The 15,652-nt window shown below is 47.8% G+C and overlaps 1 protein-coding gene across 4 annotated transcripts in view; it reads left to right on the top strand.

The window, feature by feature from the left end:
- The first annotated feature begins 12,323 nt into the window (after window positions 1-12,323).
- Window positions 12,324-15,652, top strand: part of HRH2 (histamine receptor H2) — a 52,826-nt gene continuing 49,497 nt past the window's right edge. For all 4 annotated transcript variants that reach the window (XR_004248895.2, XM_032158665.2, XM_032158664.2 and 1 more), the window contains exon 1: window positions 12,324-12,507. The gene's annotated coding sequence lies outside the window, so the exon portion shown is untranslated. The remainder of the gene's footprint in view (window positions 12,508-15,652) is intronic.

The following is a 15,652-nucleotide window of genomic DNA, read 5'->3' on the forward strand; positions in this document are numbered from 1 at the left end:
CTGGCTCCTGGTGTCCTGGCCTTTGTGTAATATCATCCCCTTAAGTGTGGGTATGACCAAGTACTTGCTTCCAGCCAATAGAATACTGTAGCATTGAGTGGGTATCGCTTCTGTGATTCAGTTACAGAAGGTTCGGACTTCCACCCTGCTGGCAGGTTCTCTGCCTTCCTGATCGGATGAAGTAGGGGAGGACCACATGGAAAGGAGCTGAGGGCAGCCTCTGGCCAACAGCCATGGAAGAATTCAGCCTCTCTGTCTAACAACACAGAAGGAACTAATTCTGTTGACTATCTAAGTGAGCTTGGAAGCAGATATGTCTTAGTCTGTTTTGTGTTGCTATAACAAAATACCATAGATTGAATATTTTACAAAGAAAAGAAATTTATTTCTCACAGTTCTAGGGGCTGAGAAATCCAATATCAAGTTTCCAGCAACTCGCAAGGGCCTTCTTCCCACATCACCCCATGGCAAAAGGTAGAAGGGTGACAGCACACACATGAGGGAAGAGAGAGCCAAACTTGCTTTTTCAATAACCTACTTTCACAATAACAAACACACTCTCATGATAACATTAATTCATTTATGAGGGCAGAGTCCTTATGGCCTAATTACCTCTTAATGGTCTCACCTCTTAATACCATCACAATGGCAATTAAATGTCAACATGAGTTTTGGAGGGGACATTCAAACCATAGCAAGATTCTTTCTTCCCCAGTCAAGCCTTCAGAAGATAACTCAATCCTGGAAGACACTTTTCAGTCTAATGAGAGACCCTAAAACAGAGAATGCAGCTAAGCAAAGCCCAGATTCCTGGCCCACAGCAATTGTGAGATAATAAATATGTGTTGTTATAAGCCACTAAGTTTGTGGTAATTTATGATATAGCAGTAGATAACTAATATTGAAATTACCCCACTGTTAAAAAAGGTTAAGTCATATCTATTTGTATAACTATGTACAATGGCCATGCTAGTGTTAAGTTAAAAAAAACAAGTAGATAACAAAACAGTATATGTTATATAACCCACTTTTACAAGTAAGTGTCTAAAATATTTTTATGCTTGGACAAAAAATATTTTATGCCAAAATAATACATAGATTTAATTGTTCGTAAGATTATATCTAAAGGAAAAAGATTTTAGGAACCTCACTCCATAACCCATAAGGTTTCAATTTTTAAAACAAGCTTCATTGCTTTTAGAATTAGGAAAAAATAATAAAATATTTCCATTTAGAAAAAAAATAAAAATAATGTTATGGCTAAAACATCAAAGAACTTAAAATATTTTGTCATTTGTAGCAGATGCTGCTTGGTGGCCAACCCATGCTTCCATTCCCAGTACTCTTCTCCTTTGCATGTCTTCCACTATAGAAGTTGGAAGGGTGAAATCGTCAGTTTGCAAGCCTTCCTTGCAGCTAGGGTGCCTACCATGTGGTAGGTCTGGGCAATGAGATAAAAGTGAAAGTCTGCTGAGGAGGTCGATATCACTGACTCCCTTTTCTCTTCTTCTTTCCTGCCCTCACAGAGCACACATCTTGTGGAAAAGTTGCCATTACAAGACCATGTGACATGCTGTGAAAGCAGGTGTATGCAGGACTAAGACAGTTCAGTGGAGGGGTGTGTGATCCAGCCTGGGACTTGGAAGTTGGCTATCCAAAGAAGACAATATCTAAGCTTCAGAGGGGAGCACATGGAGGATGCAGAGAAAGAATATCCTAACAGAGGAAAATTGGGTCACCATACTCTCGAGGGGCAGCAAATTGGAGATGAAGTCATATCTGCTGCACATTTATATATTTCCTCCTTGAATCAGGATGTGTTCAGCTGTAAATAACAGACACTCTGACTCACAGTAGCTTAACCATAGGGTGTTTCATTAGCTCACAAGCAAAAACGTTGAGTAGATGGTTCCAGGGTTTCTCCAGGAGCCTTACAATATCTGGGTTCTGAGTCCATTTCCCTTCAGTTCTCATGGTCTTTCCCTCATGGTCACAATATGGCTGCCTCACCTGCAGGATCAAAGGAAGGAGGTCATGGGATAAGCCATCGGGGCAGCAGGAGAAGGTGTGCCTGGTGTCTGTCTTTCTTATTATAAGAGGAAATTTCCTCGTCCCTCCATCACATTGGCCAAACTGGGTCACATGACAACCCGTAGCAGCAACAGAGGCTAGGAAAGCTGTTCTCTAAATTTCCAGCAGTTGAAGTGGGTACAGAGCAGGGGTAAAGGGAGTTGGGAATCATTGTAGTGAACATCAGTGCTCTCTGCCTCTGCCTAGACCAGGAACAAACTGCCCAAGACTTCACTGGCTCGGCCTTAGGCTCACCTCCTTAGCCTCACCTCTAAGCCCCTTGTCTCACAGGACTCTAATTAATGACCTAGCCAGGCTCCTAGGGGCTCATCCTGGGCTGATTCCTGGACCTGGCTTTCCCTTTATTCTGGGCTATTAGTTTCTTACTTAAGTCCCCAGTCCTGGGATGCCTGTGTCAGTCAACATGTCCCCCAGCTGCCCAAAATATTCTCTCCCATTCTTGCTCTAGTAGGTGACTAAGAGTTCCTATTCTGGTTATTTGTCTGGGTGCTCTGGAGAATTAAAATAAATAGGATATATATTGGACCCAGGAGAGAACTAATGCTGCAGTTTAAGTCCAAATTCTGTAAGAATAAATCCCTCTTGCTTGAGGGAGATCAGTCTTTTTGGTCTGTTTAGCTCTTCCACTGATTGAATAAAGTCTATCCACAATATGGAGGGCAATACGCTTTACTCAAAATCCACGAACATAAATGGAAAGCTTGCCCAGAAGCATCCTCACAGAAACATCCAGAATAATGTTTGACCAAATATCTGGGCATCATGGCCCCATCCAAGGTGACAAATAAAATTAACTCTCATGCTCTGCTAATTCCTTGCTGTTGGGCCCTAGATAAGTCATTTCTTATATTAGACCATTCTTGTGTTGCTATAAAAAAAAATGAGACAGTGTCATTGATAAAGAAGAGATTTAATTGGCTCACAGTTCTACTGGCTGTACAGGCCTGGCACCAGCATCTCCTTGGCTTCTGGTGAGGGCCTCAGGAGCCTACAATCATGGCAGAAGAGGAAGGGGGAGCAGGTGCATCAGGAGCAGGAGCAAGAAAGCAAGAGGAGAAGGTCCCAGACTTTTAAAAAAAAACAGATCTTGTGTGAACTCACTCATCACCAAAAGGATGGTGCTAAGCCATTCATGAGGGATCTGCCTCCATGATCCAAACACCTCCCACTATGTAATCTCCACTCCAATACTGGAGATTACATTTCAACATGAGGCTTGGAGGGGACAAATATCCAAACCATCTTATCCACCCCTGGACCCCCAATTCCTATGTCCCTCTCACACTGCAAAATACAATAATCTCTTCCCAACAGTCCCCTAAAGTTGTAACTCATTCCAATATCAAATCGAAAGTCCAAAGTCTCATCTGAGACTCATCTCCTTCCACCTATGAGACTGTAAGATCAAAACAAGTTATTTACTTCCAAGATACAATGGTGGTACAGGCCTTGGATAAACATTCACAAAGGGAGAAATTGGTCAAAAGAAAGGGGCAACAGGTCCCACACAAATCTGAAATCGAGCAGTGCATTTGTTAAATCTTAAAGCTCCAAAATAATCTCCTTTGACTCCATGTCCCCTATCCAGAGCACACTGGTGAAGGGGTGGGCTCCCAAGGCCTTGGGTAGCTCTGCCCCTCTGGCTTTGTTGTGTGTAACCTACATGGCTGCTGTCAAAGATTGGAGTTGATGCTTGAAGCTTTTCCAGGGTCAAGGTGCAAGCTGCCAATGGATCTACCACTCTGGGGGCTGGAGGCCAGTGATCCCCTTCCCACAGTTCCACTAGGCAGTGTCATGGTGGGAACTCTGTGTGGGGGCTCCAACCCCACATTTCCCCCTTATAATTGCCCTAATAGTGTCTCTCTGTGGGGACTCCACCCCTGCAGCAGACTTCTGCCTGGGCACCCAGGCTTTTCCATACATCCTTTGAAACGTAGATGGAAGCCACCAAGCCTCCTTCATGCCTCCATTCTGAGTATTTGTAGGCTTAACACTACATGGAAACTGCCCAGGCTTATGGCTTGCACCCTGTGGTGCTGTTGCCCAAGTTGTACCTGGACTCCTTTGAGCTGAGGCTGGAGCTAGAGCTACCAGGATACGGGGAGCAGTGTCCTGCTGCTGTGCATGGAAGTTCCAGGCCTGGCCTGGGAAACCATTCTTTCCTCCTAGGCCTCTGGGTCTGTGATGGGAGGAGCTTCCTAGAAGAGCTCTGAAATGCCTTCAGGGACTTTTCCCCATTGTTTTGCACCTGACTTGCTTTTAGTCATGCAAATCTCTCCTGTAAGTGGTTGCTCCACAGCCTGCTTGGATTCCTCCCCTGAAAATGGGCTTTTCTTTTCTACCTCACGGCTAGGCTACAAATTTTCCAAACTTTTATGCTCCCTTTATATATAAGTTCCAGCTTAACTCATTTCTTTGCTTCCACAGATGAGCATAGGCTGTTAGAAGCAGTCAGATCACATCTTGAAGGGTTTGCTGTTCAGAAATTTCTTCTGTTAGATATTCTAGATAATCATTCTTAAGTTCAAACTTTCACAGTTCCCTAGGGCATTAACACAATATAGCCAAGTTATGTGCTAAGGCATATAAAGGGTGACCTTTGTTTTGGTTCCCAATAGTTTCCTCATTTCTTTCTCCTTTCCTTTCTTTTCCTTTCCTTTCCTTTCCCTTTCTTTCCTCTCCTTTCCTCTCCTTTCTTCTCCTTTCCTCTCCTTTCCCTTTCTTTCTTTCTTTCTTTCTTTCTTTCTTTCTTTCTTTCATTCTTTCTCTCTTTCTCTTTCTCTCTTTCTCTCTTTCTTTCTCTCTCTCTTTCTTTCTTTCCTTCTTTCTTTCTTTTTTTCTTTCTTTCTTTCAACAGAGTCTTGCTCTGTTGCCCAGGCCAGACTGCACTGGCATGATCTCAGCTCACTCCAACCTCCTCCTCCCGGTTTCAAGAGATTCTCCTGCCTCAGCCTCCTGAGTAGCTGGGACTGCAGGCACATGCTACCATGCTCAGCTAATTTTTTTTTATTTTCAGTAGAGACAGAGTTTCACCATGTTGGCCAGGCTTGTCTCAAACTCCTGACCTCAAGTGATCCACATACCTCAGCCCCCCAAAGTGCTGGGATTACAGGTGTGAGCCACTGCACCTGGCCAGGTTCCTCATTTCTAACTGAGGCTTCATCAGCCTGAGTTTCACCATCCACATCACTATCAGCATTTTAGTCACAACTATTTAGCCAGTTGAAGTTCCAAACATTCACTTATCATCCTGTCTTCTTCTGAGCCCTCAAATCTCTTCCAACCTCTGCCCATTACCCAGTTCTGAAGTTACTTCCCCATCATCAGCTATCTTTACAGCAAACCTCTACTCCTTAGTTCCAATTTTTTGTATTAGGTCATTCTTGCATTAATATAAAGAAATACCTGAGGCTGGGTAATTGATAAAGAATAGAAGTTTAATTGGCTCATGCTTCTACAGGCTGTACAGTCATGACACCAACATCTGCTCACCTTCTGGTGAGGGCCTCAGGAAGCTTACAATCATGGTGAAATGCAAAGCAGGAGCAGGCACATCACATGGCAAAAGCAGGAACAAGAGAGCAAGTCAGGGGAGGTCCACAGACTTTTAAACAACCAGATCTCATGTGAACTCACTCATCACCGAGGGGAGAGCGCTAAGCCATTCATGAGAGGTCTGCCTGCATGAACCAAACACCTCCCACCAGGCCTCTAACATTGGGGATTATATTTCAACCTGAGATTTGGAGGGGAAGCTATCTAAACCATATCACTGTCCTTCCTGTAAAAATGGAGATTGTACCCTTTACTCAGTGAGGCTATTGTGAAGTTAACTGAGATATTCCATGTGCCCACTTGGCACACAGGAAGCATTCAAGAAAATATTACTTCCCTCCCCTGTCTCTTAGGTACTTTACAAGTCATTTCCCTCAGATCTTATGTCTCTTATGATCTGAATTAAGAGACTCAAGAGCTGTAGTCGACTTGTGCTGGGCCATGGATCTGTGAGTCACATAGCTTTGAGGCCCAAGCAGGGTCCCAGTAGCAATACCATGGAAGTGAAAATTACAGGGGATTCAGAATTGGGGACATGCATCTGCTCAAGGAGACAAAGAAGATGATTGGCCAGGAGAGGCAGAAAAAAAGGAATAGATGTTGCCTGAAGATTGTCCAGGTTCTGTGAGACCAATCTGTGTGTCCTAGCCTTTTTTCATGACATCCTGAGTTTCAGTTCCATAAAGTCCTGCATGCTTGAGTCAGTTCCAGGCATCTCTGTTCCTTGAAATCAGAAGATATCTGAGTTTGTTCTTTCTTCTATCAGTCACCAGGGAGAATGCTCTCCCGCTCACCATCTCTCAGATGAACATTCTATCTTGCACTGACCACCTTCTATTGCCACCAGGATGCAGCCCAGGCTTCTTAGCAGAGTGTTCCAGGGCTTCTATGCTCTATCCCAACCCACCTCTCTATCTCATAACTCAACAATACCTCTGTCCCTTTTTCCCTATTAACACCTCATACTTACGTCCTTCTATGCTTTGTCTCTGCTTGAAACATCCCTCCCCGCCCTACCCATGAACAAAGTCCTATTTATGCTTCCAGATTCGCTATGAAAGTTGCCTCCTGGATCCCTCTCCACCCCCGGCTGAATCATTCTCTACTCTAGGTTCCCATAGAACCGTCTATTTTGCTGTTGGAGTGGACTGGGAGAGCAGAGTGGTTAAAAGCAGAAACCTGGTGAAGTGAATCCCCCAGCTAGCTGTGGGACCTGGGAGACATATCTGACTTTCTGAGCCTCAGTTTCCTTATTTGTAACTTGGAGGAAATAAGAGTATCTGCCTCACAGAGCTGTGGTGAGAATTACTAGAGATGATGTACCCAAAGACCTTAGCACAGTATACAGAAAACAGCAGATAGTCAAAAAACGATGTTCCCTCCTCCCCTTGCAAGCCAAAACTGGGTCATTGTGCAATTTCAGAGATGCTGGGGGAAGCAGCCAAGTCTGGGGTCTCCAGAGTAGCACTGGTGGGGCAGGAATTAGCTGTACCCATCTGGGGACTCCCAGCTCCGAGACCTTTCCAATGCCTCTCTCAAGGTTCTCAGCACCTGACAGCCAGGAAATCCGCACCCACACAGCCCAACCACAGTTCAGGTGCCCTACCACAAACCCAGAGCTACCACACAGCACAGGATGCAGATAAGAAATAACCAATGACAAAAACCAGTAGGTTTTTATCAGAATTTTCCACAGACCACTTGGGTAAAAGTTATTACCATACCATGTCATTCAGTATCTTAATTGTTGGGTTTATGGGGTTTTTTGGTGGTTGTTATTTTGTTTTGTTTTCCGATTTCAAGCAGTCAGACTCAGCAGGGATTACTCATTCCAAAGAAAGTACGTTTTTCTATTTTGGTCCAATAGTGGTTTGGATTTCCTCAGAATGAGAGGCCTCTTCCGGCTTCCTTTGAAAGATGGTTCTTGTTACATACAGAGAGCCAGAAGGGATTTCGGGCCATCAGATCCCAAAGCCCTCCAGCAAGGCAGGGAGCCTCAATTCTGGTTATTCGTAACAAGGACTGCTTTTATGATGAAGATGCTTAGGAGCTTCCAAAGGTTTTCAGATCTAGTAAAGAATTGGAAACTTTGAGAGCTGGACAGGGTCAACAGTGCTGTCCTGATCAGATGGGTGGCCAACCATGAACTGCTTCCAGCAGTAAATCACCTTACAGTGTGTGAAGGATATCACTACCCTATTAGAACCTCTACAGCTCCATTGCATTTAGGATGAAATCCACCACCTTACCATGGCTTATAAGACCCTGCACCAACCCCATCTCTGGCCGTTGTCCCTCTTCTTCATACACCCAGCCACACTGACTTTGTCCCTGTTCCTTGTCAAGGCCAAGCTTTTGCACTTATTTGCTGGAGCATTTGCACTTATTGGTCCTTCAAAAGCAGGCTGCTCCCCCTTCTCTGCAAATGCCTGGCTCGGTGCAAATGTCACAGGCTCAGGAAATCCTTCCCCAAGTATCTTAAACAAAGTGCTAGCCCAGTCACTCTCCATGACATTACCTTGTTGGCTTTCCCCAAAGCAATTATCTGTAGCTGGAATTATTGGGCTCATTTCATCTACCTCTAGCATGGCAGGTCCTTGCCTATTTTGCTCATTGCTGCATCCCAGAGTAGACCCAGTGCCTGACACATACACAGTAGGTACTCAATACATGTTTGTTGAATGAATAAATGAATTTTATATCCTTTCTTTAAAAAAATCTGAGCCTCATCCACACACTTTACAACAGACATTGTCTCCTTACAAGAGACAGTCTCTTTACAAGGATGATGTTACTGTTATGCTTATTTTATGGTCAAGGAAATGGACTTCAAGATGGGTGCTGATTCTCCCAACGCCACTTACCTAGTCATTCACTGCAGCATAACAAACCACTTGAGCTAGCTTTAAACCCCTTGAAACCACTCCACTAGCTTTAAACAGTGGTTCTTGTGCTGGCCCCACCTGAGCTTATTCATGTGGCTGCATTCAGCTAGTGGGTCTGCTGTGAGGGCTGCAACTGCTGGGCATCTCTCTCCGTGCGGCCTTTCATCCTAGATAGCTTCACAGCATGGTGGTCTTGGGTATTTTTCCGAGAAGGGGAAAGCTAAGGCTGCCAGGTCTCTTAAGGCGTAACCTGGGAAGCCACACTGCATCACTTCTCCTGGGTTCTATGGGCCAGAGCAAGTCTCAAGGCCAGTCCAAAGTTCAAGGAGCACCGAAATATACTCCACCTCTCGATAGGAGGTGCTGTTCCATTGCAAAGAAGCCTGAGCTGAACTGCCAGGTTTGTCTTTGAAAATCCATCACGGCCGGGCGCGGTGGCTCACGCTTGTAATCCCAGCACTTTGGGAGGCCGAGGCGGGCGGATCACGAGGTCAGGAGATCAAGACCACGGTGAAACCCTGTCTCTACTAAAAATACAAAAAATTAGCCGGGCGTGGTGGCGGGCGCCTGTAGTCCCAGCTACTCGGAGAGGCTGAGGCAGGAGAATGGCGTGAACCCGGGAGGCAGAGCTTGCAGTGAGCCGAGATTGCGCCACTGCACTCCAGCCTGGGCGACAGAGCGAGACTCCGTCTCAAAAAAAAAAAAAAAAAAAAAAAAAAAAAAAAAAAAAAAAAAAAAAAAAAAAAGAAAAGAAAATCCATCACAGCTAGTGCGTGTTGGAACCAGCCTGGCTGAGCTTGTGACTCACTGAGGCAGACCAAGGGGCCGTGACTATCCAGCAATATCAGATGACTCTAGAAACCGCAATGGCCTACGACGTGTAATGTAAGTATCTCTCACTTACACATGTCCACTGGGGGCCGGCTGGACCTCTGCAGTTTCACTCTGGGACCCAGGTGATGGAGCAGCCTCTCCCTGGCACAACACCTGAATGGTGCCAGTCTTGTGGCAGACAGGAAAGGAACGTGGCAGGCACTCGCTGGCCCTAAAGCCTCTGCTCAGAAGAGACACACCTCATTTCCACCAGCGCACCAGTAGCCACACAAGTCCCAGACGCATCATCCTCTTTCCGGGAGGGTCACTGAAGATGCATGGATGGTGATTCCACCATCCCAGGGCCCATTTTCCTCTTCAGCTCCTTTAAAAACACATTCTTTACTGAGTGGAAATGCATCTCATTCTATTTCTACCATTAGCCTCAGTGCTGCTCTCTCATCTGCACAGAGGTCCTTCATAGAGATGAAGGTCACTGGAGCCTTCTCTACTCCAAGATACACATCCCAGCCTTTTCAGCCCTCCCCTGCTTAAAGACCTGCCATAATCCCCCTATTGATAACAGGATCAAGTCCAAACTGCCATCTGAGTCCTTCAGGCCTCCCCCGATCAGGTTCCCACTGGCCTGTCCAGCCTTGTGTCCTGGCTCTGTCTGTGCTCCCCACACCTTGGCTTGCAGCCCTGCTGAAACTCACGCCTCAGTTCCTTTCTCTGTGCTGTCACCTCAAACTGCACCGCCCTTCCCCTCTTCTCCAGCTTGTGAAATGTTGCTTTCCTTTTAGGATTGGGCTGTAAAGTAATCTCTTTGAAGATAATCCTCTTTTTCCTCTGTCAGGGTCAATCAACTTTTTCATTTTCTAAACCTCTTTGTTATAGCATTTTTTTCATTCACTCATTCAGTGAACATTTATTGAGTATCTACTATGTACCAGGTGCCGTTCTAGGCTCTGCAGAGACACAGGGAACAATACAGATAAGGTCTCAATTCTTCCCCAGTTGTATGCTGGTGAGATAAAGTAGGCAATAAGCATATAAGCAAATGAAAAACAAAATAGGCCAGGCATGGTGGCTCACACCTGTAATCCCAGCACTTTGGGAGGCCGAGGCTGGTGGATCACAAGGTTAGGAGTTCGAGACCAGCCTGGCCAATATGCCGAAACCCCATCTCTACTAAAAATACAAACATTAGCTGGGCATGGTGGTGGGCACCTGTAGTCCCAGCTACTCGGGAGGCTGAGGCAGGAGACTCGCTTGAACGTGGGAAGCAGAGGTTGCAGTGAGCTGAGATCACATGGCTGCACTCCAGCCTGGTGACAGAGCAAGACTCCATCTCAAAAAAAAAAAAAGGAAAAAAGAAAAACAAAATAATTTTAAACAGTGATCAATGTGTTAATTACAATAAAAGGGGCTGCTGTGAAAAACACTATAGGCAAGAAGGTGACTCCTTTAGATAAGTTGGTTAGGGGTGGGTTCACTGGGGAAGTGATGCTCAAGCAGCTATGGGAACAGAGGAGAGCTTTCCTGGCAGAAGAAACAACCTGTGCAAATGGCCTGTGGTATGGTGTGCTTGGCCTATTCCAGGAACGAGGAGGAAGCCACTGTGGTTGAGGTGCAGAGAGAGAGGTAAAGAGTGGTGAGTGATGAGATCAGACAGGTGGCTCTTGCAAACCACGTGGGGTGGGCCTTTTAGCGGTGACAAGGAACTTGGATGTTACTTGAACTACAGCAAGAAGTCATGGGAGGTCTGGAAGCAGGGAAGTAGAAAGGCGCGATCTGATTTACACTTTTCAGAGATTATCTGAGCTGCTTTGTGAATTGCAGGTGAGCAAGACAGGCATCCAGAAGACCAGTTCGGAGGCTCTGTCATTCCAAGATGACAATGACTCGGATGCGCAGTGCAATAATAGCCTCCCCAGAAGCTGTGAACTGAGACCTAGGGGACCACGGCCCCTCATCCTCTGCATCGCAGCCCCTGGCACAGGACTGGTCCATGGTGACAGAATGGCTTGAGGTGGTGCATCAATCAGCAGTGGCATCTGTCTGAAACGCATGCTAGCTGAACCCTCCTCGCTTTCGCCATCCTTTGCCAAGCTTCCACAGAAATCCCCCTTCACACACCAGGATCCCCAAGCAAACCGGGGCAGCCCAGCTGACCGCCTGCCTCCCCTGCACTGGGCTGCTGTCCAGTCCTGGTGAAAATCTCACCATCCTGCCCACCCAGGCTCCCTCCACGGAGATCTGTGTGGTTAGCACAGTGGCCTTGATATCTTGATATTTAGGAGACGGGTTTTCCCATCCGAGCCTCCATTTTCTCATCTGGAAGGTGGGCGTTATTCTCCCTACCCCCAAAACCCCTTTTCCCAAAGCCCACTTCCTTACTTCTCTCTCTCTTCATCCCTTCCTTCAACCAAAACAAAGCCACTGTAGGGTTTTTGAAGTTTCCTGATTTTTTTTTTTTTTTTTTTGGTAATTAATAACCCCTAGACTAATTAATTTCTGCATTTGTGTTTCTAGATTTCAGTTTCCAGAATTATTCAAGCTTTTCCCTCAAAGCTAGTTATTTCCCCCTTCTAGCCTGAATCTAGCTGGGTCCTGGGCGCCCAATGTGAGGGATGCCACCTGACCTCCTGGGTCTAGCGCCCACCCGGGGCAGGTCCTCCAGCTGTGGCCACTCAGCCAATATCTGCACAGGTGACGGTTGCCGGGTCAAGGGCGGGCTCACAATCTGCCGGGCGGGGAGAGGGAAGGAGCCAGGGAGAAAAGGGAGAGAAAGAGGGGGCAGTGTGGCAGAAAGGAAGAGGAAGGGGCAAGTGTCAGAGTCTGCGAGATGAGGAGGGAGGGTGTAGGAGAAAGGAAAATAGAAAGTGGGTGAGACCGTGGGAGAGGGAGACTGGGGGAGAAAATGTGGGCGTGTGCGCGCTGAGAGAGAGAGAGAGAGAGAGACTTGGAGAGGGAAGGAAGGGAAGGAGCGTTGGGAGCAAGGAGGAGCGAGTTGGGGGCGGAGACGAGGAAGTGGGTGCGAGGCGCGGGGCGCAGGCCGTGCGCGCGCCGCCCGCAGCATCCCTGCCCGGAGCGCAGCCGGCGCGGGCGCGGGACCGAGGCGAACCGGGTGCGGAGCCAACACCCGCGGCAGCAGCACCAGGTAACGCGGCCGCCGCCTCCCCGCGGGGCCGCGGCTCGGGGTGGGGTCCCAGGCGGGCTTGGGGACCCGGCGTGGGCTGGCGGAGCCGCCCGAGGGGCTGCTCCGGGACCCCGGGCGGCCGTCGTGGCCCCGAACCCGGGTTCGAGCCCCGGCCCCACCGCTCCCTGGCTGTGCCTGACCTTGGGCAGTTGCCTCCGCCTGGCCTGCGAGCCTCAGTTTCCTTCTCTGTGACCGCGGGGGTCGTGCCTTCCCCGAGGGGGCGTTGAGAGCTCGGGATGCAGCCCCGGTGCACGGCAGTGCTCGGGACGCGGGTCGGCTTTATATCCCCTTTGCCCGCGAAGGATGGATTTGGAAAGTCCACTTGCGCCGAAACAGTCCCCGTTTTGTCTCTGGGTCTGGGTGGTGGCATTTTCTCTCGGCGATGTGTCTGTCGGAGCATGGAGCAACTTTCTGCTAAAGGGAAGCCAGCGGAGGGCGGGGGCTGGTGGGGAGGAGGCTTCTGTGTCTCAGGAAACCAGAACGACCTGCCTTCATCCCGCTGGGCTGCTGCCTGCGGCCCGATGACCGATGACCGGAGCCACAACAGGCAGCGCTCAGCGGGTGGGAGTCCTTGCTGGGGACATCTGGACGTGGATTCGCCTGTGGGATGAACCGAGCAAGTGGCCTCTGATAGGAATCCCAGTTTGGGCAGTGACCTTGAGCTTGAGAGCCTCAGTTTCCTCCTCCATGAACAGGGCCATGCTAATCCCCCCACCCCGTCCATGAGGTGTTGTGAGGCGAAGGAGGTAGGGCAGGAAAGTGCTGTGGTGTCCCCCAGTGGCAGCTGTTATGCCCTAGATCAGATGGGCCCAGTCCTGGAGGCGGTTGCCTCTTGGGAAGTCATTTGTATGCCTTAGGTCCCCTCTGTGTCCTTTGCCAGAGAGGGTCAGTCGGTGAAGCTGGGTGGTGGCCGGGCTGGGCATGAAGCAGGGCAGGGCCTAGGGAATGTGGGGGGCCCAGAAGCTTCAGCCTCCACTGCACAGCTATCCTGAGGCTGATGCTCCTCTAAGACATGACGTCTCTCAGATGGCAGCTTTTGTCCTGTGAAGACTCCTGGCATAATCTCTCAGCACCTCAGTTTCCTTATTTATAAAAGGAAGTTATAAATTCCTACCTACTAATGAGTTTCCTGTCCCTGGAGGTTATCCAAGGCAATTGGATAGATTACATTTTTTGACATCTCTGGGTCTGGATGGTGGCATTTTCTCCTTATATCTGAGCTAGGATATAAGGAGAATTCAATATCATGAGAAAATAACTTATCTCGAGAACCTGCTCCTTGCAGGCCTCGTACTCGGTGCATTAGAAGTACGGCATTGGTTAGAGTTACCACAGCAATCCTGGGAAACTGGTGCCATCAAATTCCAATTTACAGATGAGGAAACTGAGGTTCCCAGAGGTGAATGATTGCCATGTGGTCACACCGGAAGTCACACACAGGAAGTGCCTGTTCAGAGACTGGAACCAGGTCTGCCCGCCTCCAGGGTGCTTCTGGTTGTATCGTGCCGGCCCCAAAATATGACTGTATAAGTTGCGGCATAGCACAGGGCCTGGCACCTGGCACGTGCGTGATCAGCACTGGCTTCTTGTTCCATGTGTCATAGGAAGGACTGCTACAAAGCACTGGAGAAAGTGAGCCTGAAGGCTGGCAGCAGGGTTGGGGTACTCTTGCCAAGGGATTTCTCTAAGGGTCTGGAAGGAAGGAAGGTCACTACTCAATACTACATAGGAAGCCGATATCAGACTGACTCACCCCAGCCCACCAATTTCTTTGCTCCCTCCGTCACCTTGTCCCCGTCAACCTTGTCTTTATTCATCTCAGCCTAGGCCGATTCTCCTGAGCTCACAGGCACATCCCACTCTCCATCCTAGGCTGATGATTAACTACTGACCCTCCCAGGCGACGTGTCCATGGGAAAAACAAGACCAGCTGTGGTCCATCTCTGCCAACACCCCAAAGTAAGGGAAACAGGATTAAGTTCCAATCCCAAGGATTTAATTTAGACTAGAGGAAGAAATCCCTGATGATGGGGAAAAGGGTGTCCCAGCAGGCTAGAGAGGTTCCTTTGCCAAAAAATGTTTTAAAGAAGAGGAGTACATCCAAATGAAAGGATGGAGATATGCACAAAGACTTTCACATGCAGAGATACTCATCAACAGTCAGAAAGTGCCTAAATGTCCAACAGTAGGGAATCAAAATTATGGAACACCCATGTGACCGCCAAAAGTTGAGAGTTTTTAATGAATGGAAACATGTTTTGCATCAGCATGCAGATGGCAGGGTCCCAAATATGTGGCAAGACGTTAGAAAAAAGACTGGAAGGAAATAGGCTAAAGAGTGTTAACAGTGTTTGCCCATGGATGGTGGGGTTGTGGGAGATTTGTTCCCTGACTACTTTTTCTTGACTTTCCAGATTTTATGCAATGAGCATGTTCTTTAATAATTAGTGGACTACCTGGCTTCGAGTTCTGAGAGCAGGGAGGAGGGTGCCTGATTAAAAAAAGGTAACTTATGGTTCAGTAAAATGGGTGCCCCGTATCTGAGGGTGCCCTGTCTCAGGCCTACAATATAGACTGAATTTCCTCTAAAAGGGTTCGAGTAGTGTTTTCCAGATTGAAGTTTTCACCATCTTCTTGTCTCTTATCTTGTCCCCTCCAGTTCTGATACATCCTTTATCCTATTGTCAATTTGGTAATACAGATCTGAGACTACTGCTCCCCTGCTCAAAAATATTCCAAGACTCCTCATTACCAAATGGATCAAGACCAAAGTCCTTAGACTGGCATACATGGCTCATGATGGTTTAGTCTCTGGCCAGCCTTATCGCCTCCAGCTACCCCACCCACCCACCCTCTGCTGGTCCACCTACAACAATCCACATCCAGCTGGCTGAATTAACTATGTTCTTGCCCACCTCCAAACTTCCCACTTGGAATTTCTCTTGCCTGCAATGCCCTCCTTTGCTTAGCAACCCCATCCTACTCATCCTTCAAGATTCCATTCAAACCAGATCTTCTAGGACCCCACAGTTTACAGGTATGCTCCTCCCCCAGGGCTCCTTAAAGATGGGGACGATGTAAACTGTCTCCTCCTTGCCAGCACCCA

Source organism: Hylobates moloch, unplaced genomic scaffold (assembly GCF_009828535.3).
Source record: "Hylobates moloch isolate HMO894 unplaced genomic scaffold, HMol_V3 SCAFFOLD_6, whole genome shotgun sequence".
Lineage (NCBI taxonomy): Eukaryota > Metazoa > Chordata > Mammalia > Primates > Hylobatidae > Hylobates > Hylobates moloch.